Source organism: Phacochoerus africanus, chromosome 8 (assembly GCF_016906955.1).
Source record: "Phacochoerus africanus isolate WHEZ1 chromosome 8, ROS_Pafr_v1, whole genome shotgun sequence".
Lineage (NCBI taxonomy): Eukaryota > Metazoa > Chordata > Mammalia > Artiodactyla > Suidae > Phacochoerus > Phacochoerus africanus.
The window spans coordinates 69,190,099-69,203,285 of NC_062551.1; the positions used below are offsets into that span (position 1 = coordinate 69,190,099).

Below are 13,187 nucleotides of genomic sequence, written 5' to 3' on the forward strand. Positions count from 1 at the left end.
GCACTCAGCACGTGTTCAGCTGCCCTGGGGCACACAGGCTCAAGTGGCCAAAATCCAGAGCAAAGTCCCACAAGACCCATTGGGTTTCATCTTTCCTGGGCCCATTCCCTGCTTTATTTGCTGTGGTCCAAACCAGTTCCTGGAGTCACCTCTTTCCCTAAGCCACCTTCAAAGACAGTTAAGGGGGCCCCACTCTGTGTTGGGGGTTGGTCCTGGCATCCGTGGAATTGTGACCAGGCTTGGAGGAGGGGGGACAGTGTAATTAGCCTGTGTGCGCTGCCGGTGGTCTGTGCTTTCTGATTCAGAGAAGGATGGGGACCGTGGGGGTGGGGTGGCACCATTTCCTTCCCTGTCCTTTCCCTTCTGTGTCACAGCCCTGACACAATGATTTCCAACTAAGGGTTGGCCAAACCCGGAGGTTTCCAGTTATTTCGAAGAGTTTTGAAAAATTCTCCAAAGAAAATGCGCTTTAGTTGGGGGCAGGGGTACAGGATGCTGGGGACAGAGGAAAAGGGTTCAGGCTGCACCACCAACGACAAAAAAAAAAAATGTCAAAAGGCTGCCAAGTCAGAGAAGGGGACGGGGACACCCTGGCCCCCAGCCTCACCCGCCCCTCCAGGAGTGGGGGTGGGGGCCCAGGGCCGGAGGGGGCTGTCCTGTCCCCAGTACCTGGCTCAGGCAGGTCCCAGGGCCTCCAGGACGCAGCCTTGGGAGTCACCAACGCCTCAATGGCCCCGGAGCGCAGCGCGGGGGTGGGGGGTTGAGAACGCGGGGAGGCCGCCACCCGCGCGGGGCCGCGGAGCCTGGGCGCCCGGCTGCTGGATGCTCGGCCGCCGCGGGGCCGCCCAGGCGTCCGTGCCAGGTCCCCCTCCCCTCTGCCCTGCACCTCCTCAGCCCAGGACCGTCGAGCCCCGCGGCGGGCGGAGTGGCACCGGTCCCTGCCTCGGCGGCCTGGCTGGGCACCTAGGGCTCCGGTGGGCCTGGAACAGTCGGGAATGGGCCCGGAGGCTCGGGGACTAACCCCTACCCAGGTCCTCTGCGTCCCCTGCCAGGTCCTTCCCAGCCCGGGGCCCGGGGCCCCGGGCACAGCAGCCTCTGGGTCTCAGGCTGCCATCAGGCCCGATGGGGTTGGGGGGAGGGGGTCCTTTGAGGGCCCATAGATCTCTGGACTCAGAATGGAGAATGGCCGCTGGTGGGAGGCAGGGACTGTCCCTGCTGGGGGTCCTTCAGGAACCTAGCCTGGGCTTGCCCACTGCAGGGGTCTTTTCCTGATCTTTCCATGTGTATATATCACCCATGGGAGCTGAAAACCCCGGGCAGGGGTGGGGTCTCATTGCAGGGGTGGAGTCTCATTGCAGGGGTGGGGTCTCATTGCTGTTCCGGGGCCCTCGCCCTCCTTCCCGCCCTGCCCGCGTCCCTGTCTCCTCTGGACTGAGGGAACCTGCCATTTGAAACCTGTTTTCACCATGGGGTTTAAAGGGACAATAATAAACAACACTGATTAACCCAAGGACATTTTGGCTAATTGCACTCAGCAGGCCAAGGCGTGTCCTAGGACCGCGTACCACTGTTTCCAAGAAACTGACCTGTGTTTGAAACTACCTCTGATGCAAGCCAAAGAATCACTTTTAAAGGGAAAGGACAGCGGCCAGACCCAGGTTCTCCCAGCACTCCCCTGATTTCATTTCCCCTCCTCGCATACAGTTTGATTCGTGACAGGGAAATTATATTAGAATTTTGTCATTGAGGGAGAAGAGGCCCTGAAGCCAGTTTGCCTCATTTGCGGAGGGCTGTGCATTAGGCCCCTCTAACCTCTCCAATGGGAAAAGCTCTTGCTAAGAACCCGTGCTTGCCCAAGATTCTGACAGGAGGATTTGGGTCCCAGAACTCGACTCCCAAACTGTTAATGTTGGCATAAAATGTAAGTGCATTAGCCCACAATTTTTTTAATTAAAAAATTTTATTAAAGTATAGTTGAGTTACAACATCGCACCAATCTCTGCTGTACAACACACTAACTCAGTCCTACATGTGTGTGTCCCCTTTCTATGTTATCTTCCATCAGGTTCTATCCCAAGAGACTGGATAGAGTTCCCTGTGCTCCACAGCACGACCTCATTGCTTATCCATGCTAAATGTCATTGCCTGCATCTATTAACTCCAAACTCCCAGTGTATCCAGCTCCCTCCCGCTTCTTCCTTGGCAACCACAAGTCTGTTCTCCATGTCTGTGAGTCTGAAGTTTCTGTTCTGTAGATAGGTTCATTTGTGCCATGTTGTAGATTCCACATATAAGTGACATCATAGGGTATTTGTCTTTCTCTTTCTGACTTATTTCACTCAGTATGAGAACCTCTGGTTGCATCCATGTTGCTGCAAATGGCATTATTTTGGTTTTTTTTTTTATGGCTGAATAGTATTCCATTTGTTAGCACACAATTTTTGAAGATTTATCAGAATCTTAAAACAGTGGGGTTTTTTTTCCTAGGGTGTGAGATTATGAATGATTTTAATCATAGCATATATTTACCCTTCCATTTACTGAGTCTACTACTGTACTAGAGGGGGAATACAACAGGGTGCAAAAATAAAAGTTGTCTGGTCCTCATGCGGCTTAGACTCTAGTTGAGAAAGCAGACTTTAGTCAGATAAATCCATTGAAGAATTTATAACTATTAAAGGGATTCTAAAGAAGAGGGGCTGGGGGCTGGTCAGGGAAGTTTTCCTTAAAAAAAAAGTGAGCTTGAGCTGAGATGGGAAGGATGACTAGAGCTTACCTTAAAAGGGGGGGTGGGTAGGTGGGGGGGGTAGTGGAGAAAGTCTTCCACAGGGAACAGTATGTGCCAGGGCCCTGTGGTAGAAGAGAAATTGCCAAGTCGGGGGCAGCTGAAGAACACAAAGCAGAGAGGAACAGCGGATGGAGAAGCTGGGGTGGGTGGGCAGGACCAGGCTATGTTTAGTGCTTGTGGACCATGTCAAAGAGCTTGACTTTGGTTCTAGGCACAGAAAGAGGCATTAAGGGTCTTGGAGAATGATCAGATTTGTGTTTTTAAAAGTTCACTGTGGCTGCCTAGAGGGGATCAGATGAGGGACAAGAGACCAGTGGATTTGGGGGAGAGCAGAGTTCTTGGTCGCAAATCAGGTGAGGAATGATGATGACCTGGACTAGTGCCATGGAAGAGACTAGAGAAATCCAGGGGTGTGAGAGATACTTAGGTTGCAAAATTGATACAACTTGGTGATTGACACCAAGGAGCATTCATAGTTTGTTTTTGTTTTTTGTTTTTCTATTAGTGGTGTAATAAAACAAAACAAAAATGGTCTCTCTGAAAGAGACGTTTTTCAGAATTAAAAGGAAAAGTTGATATAGGAAAAATTAACCAGGATGTAAGATGTTTAATTAGCATCACAAAGCAGGCTGGCAAGTCCCTGGGCTGTTCTGAGACCAAAGATACCAAGATTTCAGGTCACTGCTGGTTTCGTCGCTACTAGGAATGTTCTGGAAGATTAAAGCTTTGTGGTGGGCCTCTATCTACAGACCATAGTGGCTCCACTGACCCCTTTCCCATTTGACCAGTCCCTCTTCAGCGGTAATAGAGTTGCTGGTGGGACCTGCGGCTGCGCAAAGGAAAGAATCCCTTTCCCATCAGCCTTGCAGTTGGCGTGGGCTTATGACAAATTCCTTCTAACAGAATGTACTTGAAGGGGTCCTGGGCTGGCTTCTCAGAACCCTGCTGTCTTCTTTGTCCCTTTTGATGTCCCGCTGCCTGGAATACAGGTGCCACCAGCTTGGACCATGAGATCGAGGCTACACAGGACAGTGCACAGAGATAGAAGGAGCTTGGCACCCTTACCCGGTGGAGTGCCGTCCAGCCCAGACCACTGCCTGGACTGTCCATGAAAAAAAAAAAAAAACTCTCCTCTTTTTCATGTTCTGTCACTTACAGCTGAACCTAATTCCTCACTGATATAACCCTCAGACATTTGTCTGAAGTTCTGCTAGGACAGAAAACGGGAAGGGATTGAAGAAGCTGTGAAGACATTTTCATATATGTCTTTGTTTTTAGGGCTGAACTTGCAATATATGGAAGTTCCCAGGCTAGGGGTCTAATCGGAGTTACAGCTGCTGGCCTACACCAGCAGCAACACCAGATCCAAGCCGAGTCTGCAACTTACACCGCAGCTTTCAGCAATGCCGGATCCTTAACCTACTGAGCAAGGTCAGGGATCGGACCCACATCCTCTTGGATACTAGTCAGGTTCATTACCACTGAGCCACAATGGGAACTTCTGTTTGTTTTAATTGACGATAGCCTAAATCAAATTTTATTAAAAAATTTTTAAATGTTGAAGTATAGTTGATTTACAATGTGTTAATTTTTGCTGTATAGCAAAGTGATTCAGTTATATGTGTGTGTGTGTGTGTGTATATATATATATATATATTACTTTTAAAAATATTCTTTTCCATTATGGTTTATCATAGCGATGTTTGAAAGATGTTACCGGAATCCAGGTTCTTGTTCATGTAGCCAAAAAATGAAGTTCATGATCACACAGGCAGCGAGCAAGCAAAGTTTTTATTACAGGAAGGCAAATAGCTCCCAGGGCAGCTGGGAGGGGGGAGAAAAGGGCCCCTCCCCATTGTCTTATAGGGATTTTTATCCCTTAAAGATGGGGGGGTACCAACCTGGGGTCCAGAGAGATGTGGTTTTCTCCCATGGGCCTTGCCTAGTTACCTATATCAGTCCTTGTCCATTAGGGGGTCTTTGGGGTGGAAATGTCCCATAAATCTCATGGTTTCTTTGCCCTTTTCTTCCTGTAAACTGAGTCACGGGGGCCTAGAGATTAATGTCCATCTGGGCATAGGTACACTTCCTAGAGAAAACTAGGCCTGTGGGGATGTAACTCCCTGATGCCCTTAAGCCACAAATGCTAATCAATGGTCACATCAAAGACTGCATCAAGCCCGGCTCCTATACTGACTACCTGAGTAATTATTCTGTTTCAATCGGATATTTGTTGACTAAAAAAACACACCACCTGAAAGTTGAGAGTTATGTTTTATTTGGGACAAAATGAGGACTTCAGCACAGGAGACAGATCGCAGGTAGCCCTGAGAAACTGCTCAAGGCGCTGAGCTAGGATATGTTGGAGTTTTTGCAACAAAGGGCAGGGAGCAGGAACAAAAGAGGCCTGGGCTCCCTGAAACCATTCCTTTGAAATGCACTTCCACTATTGGGGCCAGGATCCTGAGTTCTCACAGCCTGCAGGACGCATCAGCTCTCACTCCCGGAGACATTCTTTATCCTTAACTACAGGCGGCGAGGCTGAAATACCACCCAAGGAGAAGGGGGGACATCAGGATAGGATAAAGGTGAGGGGGAGGGGGAGGCAGCATGCACACATTTCACAAAAGTTTGTTGCTGGTTTCCCGAAGGTTACTACCAGTCACAAGGAGCAGACATCACCAGCAAGGATTTTAGTACTTTTTTAGATATGAAGAGACGCATGCATTGAGCCCATAAAATCTCCTAAAAATATCTATCTGAAAACCCGTTCTTCCAGTTTTCCCAAAGCCCAGAGCGCCTCCCTGCGGATGTCCACCCTAAGCTCTGCTCAGGAGATGCTGCGGGTGTGTAGCTGCTGTGGCTCATGTTTTACTCCATGTAGAGGCGGATGGCAAGTGCCAAACTTCAGTTCACACATTGAATACAGTTCTTTGTGGGATATAGTGGGACCTTGTGGCTTATCCTCTCTGTGGATAATAGCTTATATCTGCTAACCCCAACCTCCCGCTCCATCCCTTCTCCAACCCCTTCCCCCTTGGCAACCACAGTTAGGGTCTCTATAATTGTGATTCTGTTTCTGTTTCATAGACAGGTTCATTTGTATAATTTTTCTTTTTTTGTTTTGGCCTTTTTAGGGCAGCACCCGAGGCACATGGACGTTCCCAGGCTAGGGGTTGAATCGGAACTACAGCCGCCAGCCTATACCACAGCCACAGCCAGGCTAAGATCTGACCTGAATCTGCAGTCTATACCACAGCTCCAGACAACACAGGATCCTTGACCCACTGAGTGAGGCCAGGGATCAAACCTGCAACCTCATGGTTCCTAGTTGGATTCGTTTCCGCTGCACCATGAAGGGAACTTCAAGCCCTGTTGTTTCTTGATGTGCCACGTGATAGAATGTGGGGTTCTTTAGGAACGCATGTGGCATTAGAGCAAAAGAACTGGCATGTACCTCAGAGGGTGCGGAGGCTGCAGCCGGGAGCAGCGTGTGTGCGGATGGCTTGATTGGAGGGAGGAGGGCAGGAGGGCGGGAAAGCACTGGGTCATCCCTATTCTAGGTTTAGATAAGGAAGGGGTAATTAGCAGGTCTCTGGCATGCATCCAACTATCCACACAGGCAGCACGCCTGGGGCGGGGATCCCATAGGTTGACCCAAGACTACTACCCAAGCCCAGTGCCCAGTGGGGCCACCTCCCCACCTGACCGAGGCCTGGTGACTTCCAGCCATAGGAACCCAGCTCTGCCACGTGAAGGAGGAAGGAGAGAACATGCTTGATCCAGGCTAAGTTTCTTGCTCCACGGGCTAGTTCTAGACTCATTATTGAATCAGACCCAAGATTTTATCAGATGCTTTCAAGGCAGAAAGGCTACTGATCATGCTGACACGCCTGGTGAGTAAACTTGGGAGACGATACAAGGTCCCTATGTTTTCTTTGCAAGAACAGAATTTGACCTCACCTATCAGTGCAATCAGGGGAGTGACCCTTGAGAATCACGGACAGAATGCATGAAAGCCAGGGGGTCACAAGCCTCCTGGGGATCCAGGTGGCTTCTGTTGGTTACACATTACTCCGGGGAGACACCTCTTTTTTTTTTTTTTTAAAGCTGGTAAAAACATTTAACAAAATGAACCATTTTTAGGTGTACAGTTCAGTGATGCTGAGACTATCCACTGTTGTACAACCAATCTACAGAACGTTCTCCTCTTGCCAAACTAGGCCCTGTATCCATCAAGGAACAGCTCCCCTCCAGCTCTGGCAACCTCTGTTCTACTTTGAACTGGACTGCTTTATTACCGTGTTTTCTTTTTTTTGGCCACGTCCACAGCACATGGAAGTTACTGGGCCAGGGGTTGAACCTATGTCACGGCTGCAGCCCAAGCTACAAAAGTGCCAATGCCGGATCCTTAACCTGCTACACCGCAAGGGAACTCCCTTTTATTTTTTAAAGAGATTTATTGCAGTGTAATTGATTTGCAACGTTGTGTTAGTTTCAGGTATACAGCAAAGTGACTCAGCCATGGACAGATACACAGCCACTCTTTTCTAGATTCTTTCCCCATCTGGGTTATTACAGAATATTGAGCAGAGATCCCTGTGCTACACAGGAGATCCTTGTTAGTTTTCTGTTCTATATGCAGCGGTGTGTGTGTGTCAATCCCAAACTCCCCAAGCAGCCTTTCCCTTGCAACTGTAAGTTTGACTTGGAGATCTGTGAGTCTGTTTCTGTTCTGTAAATAAGTTTGTTTGTATCTTTGTGTGTGTGTGAACTTGACTATTTTAGTTGTTTCATTATAAGTGGAATCATAGAGTGTTTGTCTTATTTCACCTGGCATAATGTCCTCAAGATTCGTTCATGTCTTGAGCAAGGACGTGGAGACATTGGAACCCACGTGGTCTCCGGGTGGCGATGGAAAATGGGGCAGCTGCTGTGGAAAAGTTTGGTGGTTCCTCAAGAAGTTAAACATAGAATTACCATATGACTCAACAATTCTATTCCTAGATTTTTTTTTTTTTTTTTTGGTGGCACTCTTGGCATATGGTAGTTCCCGGGCCAGGGACTGAACCCTCACCTCGGAGCAACCTCCTCCCCAACAAGAGACAATGCCAGATCCTTAACCTGCTGCATAACAGGAACGCCTAGGTGTGTTTTAATTCCCAAAGATTTAAAAACCAGCAAGCAAATATATGTATAGAGTATTCACAGCAATACTACTCACAATAGCCAGAAGGTGGAAACAGCGCAGGCATCCACCAGTGGAGAAACAAACTGTGATATACACACACAACAGATGGGGCAGCTGCAGAGAGAAATGCAGGGCTGATACAGCCACATGAGCCGGGAAAGCCTTAGGCTAAGGGAAAGAAGCCAGGCACAAAAAAGTCACATAGTTTATGATTCTATTTATACGAGAAATCCAGAAAAGGGAAATCCGTGAAGACAGAAGGCAGACGGTGGTCGCCAAGGGCTGGGGGCAGATTGGAATGGGGAGTGACTGCCTCGGTGGGTGTGGGCTTTCCTTTGTGGGGGGATGAAAATGCTTTGCAACTAGATAGAGTGGTGACTGTACAACACTGTGAATGTACTAAACGCCACTGAACTGTACATTTTAAAAAAGTTATTTGTTTGTTTTTTTAGGGCCACACCTGCATCATACGGAAGTTCCCAGGCTAGGGGTCCAATCAGAGCTGTAGCTGCCAGGCTACACCACAGCCACAGCAACGCGGGATCCGAGCCCCATCTGTGACCTACACCACAGCTCTCGGCAACGTTGGATCTTTCACCTGCTGAGCGAGGCCAAGGGATCGAACCTCCGTCCTCGTGGATGCTAGGTGGGTTCGTTAACCGCTGAGCCACGAGGGGAACTCCAAAAGTTTCATTTTACGTTATGTTTATTTCTCCTTAATTCACAGAAAACAGTTAATTAACACGACACTGGACTCACAGCATTAGCAAGAGACTAAACGCTACCTTACTCCGTAATGGTATGGACTAGCCCACCTGTTTCTGCCTCCATGGTTAGTGGTTTCATGTCAACAGTGTTAAAGAATAATTTTCCCAAAAAGGTAAAAATTAGGACTCTTTTTTTCCTTTCAGTTTTGATGAGATGTGGCTGACACAGAGCACATAAACTCATAGAATAGGAGTTTCAGGGCTGCAGAATCATGATTTCGCTTCACATACATCACGAAACGGTCACCACCAGAAGTTTAGTGAACATTCCATCATCTCCCATCGTTTCCTTGTGATGAGACCTCTTAGGATTTGCGCTCAACCACTTTCATATACAACACACAGTGTTAATTGTATTTATTATGTTGTACATCCCATCCCTGGGACTTATTTCTTTGTTATATATTTTAATGATTTTTATTTTTCCCATTATAGCTGGTTTACAGTGTTCTGTCCATTTTCTACTGCACAGCAAGGTGACCCAGTCACACATACATATACACATTCTTCTTCTCACATTATCCTCCGTCCTGCTCCAGCACAACTGACTAGATATAGTTTCCAGTGCTATACAGCAGGATCTCATGGCTGATCCATTCCAAAGGCAATAGTTTGCATGTCTTCACCCCAGATTCCCCTTCCATCCCACTCCCTCCCCCTCCCCCTTGGCAACCACAAGTCTGTTCTCCAAGTCCATGAGTTTCTTTTCTGTGGGTAGGTTTATTTACGCCATGTATTAGATTCCAGATATAAATGCTATCATATGGTATTTGTCTTTCTCTTTCTGACTGACTTCACTTAGTATGAACGCCTCTGGTTCTATCCATGTTGCTGCAAATGGCATTCATTTTTTCTGAGACGCATTCCTAGTACTTATTTCTTTTATAATTGGAAGTGTGGCCTTTTTGGTTGCCTTCCTCCTGTTCCCACTCCTCCTGCCTCTGGTAGCATAAATCCGATCTCTCTGTCTACCAGTTCGTCCGTCTGTTGTTTTTGAAGTATAATTGACCTGTAGCACTATGTTAGTTCCTGGTACACAACGCAGCGATTCCGTGTCTATACATTTTTCAACACGATCCCCATGATTCGTTACCCTATGCCACCATACAAGCCTATTACACAGTTTTGGCTATTTTCCCCATACTCAACATTTCAAGCCTGTGACTCATTTACTTTGTAACGTGAAGTTTGTACCTCTTAATTTCCCTCACCTATTTCCCTCCTCCTCCCACTCCTCTCCCCTCTGGCAGCCACCTGTTTGCTGTCTGTATCTATGACTCTGATTTTCTTCTACTATGTTTGTTCTTTTCTTTCTTTCTCTTTTGGCCGCCCCGTAGCATATGGAGTTCCAAGGCCAGGGATCAGAACTGAGCCACATTATGACTTAGGCTGCAGCTGAGACAGTGACAGATCCTTTAACCCCATATCCCCACCTGGGGATTGAACCTGCACCCTGGTGCTGCAGAGACATCACCCATCTTCTTGCGCTACAGTGGGAACTCCTATTTTGTCTTTTAGATTCCACATATAAGTGAAATTATAGAGTATTTGACTTTTTCTATCTGACTTATTCCACTTAGCATTAATACCCTCTAGTTCTATCCATGGTATTGAAAATGGCAAGATTTCAGGGGTTCCTATTGTGGCTTGACAATAACGAACCCAACTGGTATCCGAGAGGTTGTGGGTTCAATCCCTGGCCCCACTCAGTAGATTAAGAATCCTGCATTGCCATGAGGTGTGGTGTAGGTCAAAGACGAGGCTCGGATTTGGCCTTACTGTGGCTGTGGCATAGGCCAGCAGCTGAAGCTCTGATTTGACCCCTAGCCTGGAAACCTCCATACGCACAAGCTCAGCCCTAAATTTAGGAAAAAAAAAAAAAAAGACTTCATTCTTTTCTTTTTCTTCTTTTTAGGGCTGTACCTGTGGCATATGGAAGTTCCCAGGCTAGGGGCTGAATCAGAGCTGTAGCTGCCGGCCTACACCACAGCCACAGCAACATGGGATCCAAGCCGCCTCCCTACACCACAGCCACAGCAACATGGGATCCAAGCCGCCTCTGTGACCTACACCACAGCTCACGGCAATGGCAATGTCGGATCATTAACCCACTGAGCGAGGCCAGGGATTGAACCTACATCCTCATGGATACTAGTCAGGTTCATTTCCACTGAGCCACGATGGGAGATTTCAAGATTTCATTCTTTTTAATGGCTGAGTAGTATTCCATTGTGTGTGTGTGTGGGGTGTGCCACTTCTTCTTTATCTATTTATATATATCATGGTTGCTTTCATATCTTGGCTATTGTAAATAATGCTGCAATGAACACAGGGTGAAAATGTCTTTTCAAATTAATATGTTCAGTTTCTTTAGATAAACAACCAGGAGTGGGATTGCTGGATCATATGACAGTTAATTTTTTGTTTGTTTTTTTTGCTTTTTAGGGCCGCACTGAGTGTGGCCAGAGATCGAACCCACGTTGTCATGGATCTTAGTCAGGTTTGTTAACAGCTAAGCCATGAAGGGAACTCCAGTTAATTTTTCAAAGACACTTCCATACTGTTTTCTATAGTGGCTCCACCAATTTACGGTTTCACCCGACTGTGCAAGAGTTCCCTTTTCCCCACATCCTCAGCCACATTTATGTCTCGTCTTTTTGATAATCTCTGAAAGATGTGAGATGACAGCTTGTGTTGGTCTCGATCTGCACTTTCCTGGTGATTCGTAATGGCACCTATCTTTTCCTGGACCTGCTAGCCATCTGCATGTCTGTTGAAAAGTGTCTATTCATGTCCTCTGCCCTTTTATTTATTTATTTATTTATTTATTTGTCTTTTTGCCATTTATTGGGCCACTCCCGCGGCATATGGAGGTTCCCAGGCTAGGGGTCGAATCGGAGCTGTAGCCTCCGGCCTACGCCAGAGCCACAGCAACGCGGGATCCGAGCCGCGTCAGCACCTACACCACAGCTTGCGGCAACGCCGGATCGTTAACCCACTGAGCAAGGGCAGGGACCGAACCTGCAACCTCATGGTTCCTAGTCAGATTCGTTAACCACTGCACCACGAAGGGAACTCCAAAGCCCTTTTTTTAATTGGGATATTTGGGGGGTTGCTTTGTTGAATTATATGAGTTCCAACATCGGTTACCTATGACTTACAGAACTGCAAGCTCACAGAGAGTACAAAGGCAGAGCCCTGCACCAGCAAGAAGGAGGCCATAAGCAAATGCACGACTTTCCACTGAAGCACACACATTTCCCTGCGGCTGTTTGAAAATTTGGCTTTCGTGGGAGCATCACAGGTATCAGCAAATGCTGTAAATCAATGCCACCCACCCTAGTCCGGTCGGTCATTGAACAGCTACAGTGCCCCACAAAACATAGCTCCACCTGATGCCCCAGGACCAGATCTTGCATGTCCAACCTGGGGTCCTTTTTTTAATTCTGCAATGCCCTCAACATGTGAAAGTTCCCCAGCCAGAGATCGAACCCATGCCACAGCAGTGACCCAAGCCATTGCGGGACAATGTCATGTCCTTAACCCACTGTGCCACCAGGGAACTCCTCCAACCAGGAATCTCAAGGAGCATGTTATGGAAGTCATCAGCCACATGGGTGCCGTCCAGCCACTCAAGTTTGCCTCAAAGCCAAACCATGGAAGCTACAGCCCGCACTCTTGAAGCCCCCAGAACCAGAGTTCCCCCAAGCCTCGCTGATCTGTGGACCGGCAGCAGTCACCTCACTTGGGACTTGTTACAAATGCAGACTCTTGGACTCCGCCCCAGACCCGCTCACTCAGAACCCCAGGTGGTCTGGCTCTCATGAAAGTCAGAAGCACTGCTCTGTGCTTCTCCTGAATGTGGCACCAAGGCTTTCTCCCTTGACACCCAGCGCCAAGGTCTCCAGGATCTGTGCCCAGCCAGGCCAGACTTACCCCGTAGGCTGACACGGTGTCCGAAGCACTTTCATAGTCATCCATCTGGGTGACGGTCAGCTAATTTCCCACGGCACCTGCTCTCCGACTCTCCACGCTCCCCGTCTGCTTTTCCTTCTGGGGCGGCGGGGCAGAGACAGGAAAGAAGACAGGCTGCTGGTGTTGGAAAAGCTCTCCCAGATGCAACAGGCTCAGACAAATCCAAGGATTCACTGTGTGCTGCAGAGGGGAGACGTTACCAAAAAGCTTTGAGGACGGAAGGGTCTGCTCCCAAGACTGACACAATGGTCCTGAGAAATTCCCCACGTGTGTGTTCAATAGGGGCTGCCCAACAGGAGTGTGAGACTTTTCCCTCCCAAGGGCCATCTGGAGCTGGGCCTGGGGCACTAGAAACAGAGGGGAGGGACCGGCTGTGGGGGTGGGGCCGGGAGTCCTAAGGCTTCAGTAACAGAAGCACGGCTACCTGATCATAATCCCAGCTGGGGCCTGTAAGAGCTTTTCTCTG

At 48.2% G+C, this 13,187-nt stretch overlaps 1 long non-coding RNA gene across 1 annotated transcript; it reads right to left on the reverse strand.

Moving 5' to 3' along the window:
- Window positions 1–5,043: 5,043 nt before the first annotated feature.
- Window positions 5,044–12,899, reverse strand: LOC125133457 (uncharacterized). The gene is made up of 2 exons (XR_007136443.1): window positions 12,683–12,899; window positions 5,044–5,329 (listed from the first exon to the last, which is right to left on the reverse strand). It is a non-coding gene; the product is annotated as an uncharacterized LOC125133457 (long non-coding RNA).
- Between the last annotated feature and the right edge of the window lie 288 nt (window positions 12,900–13,187).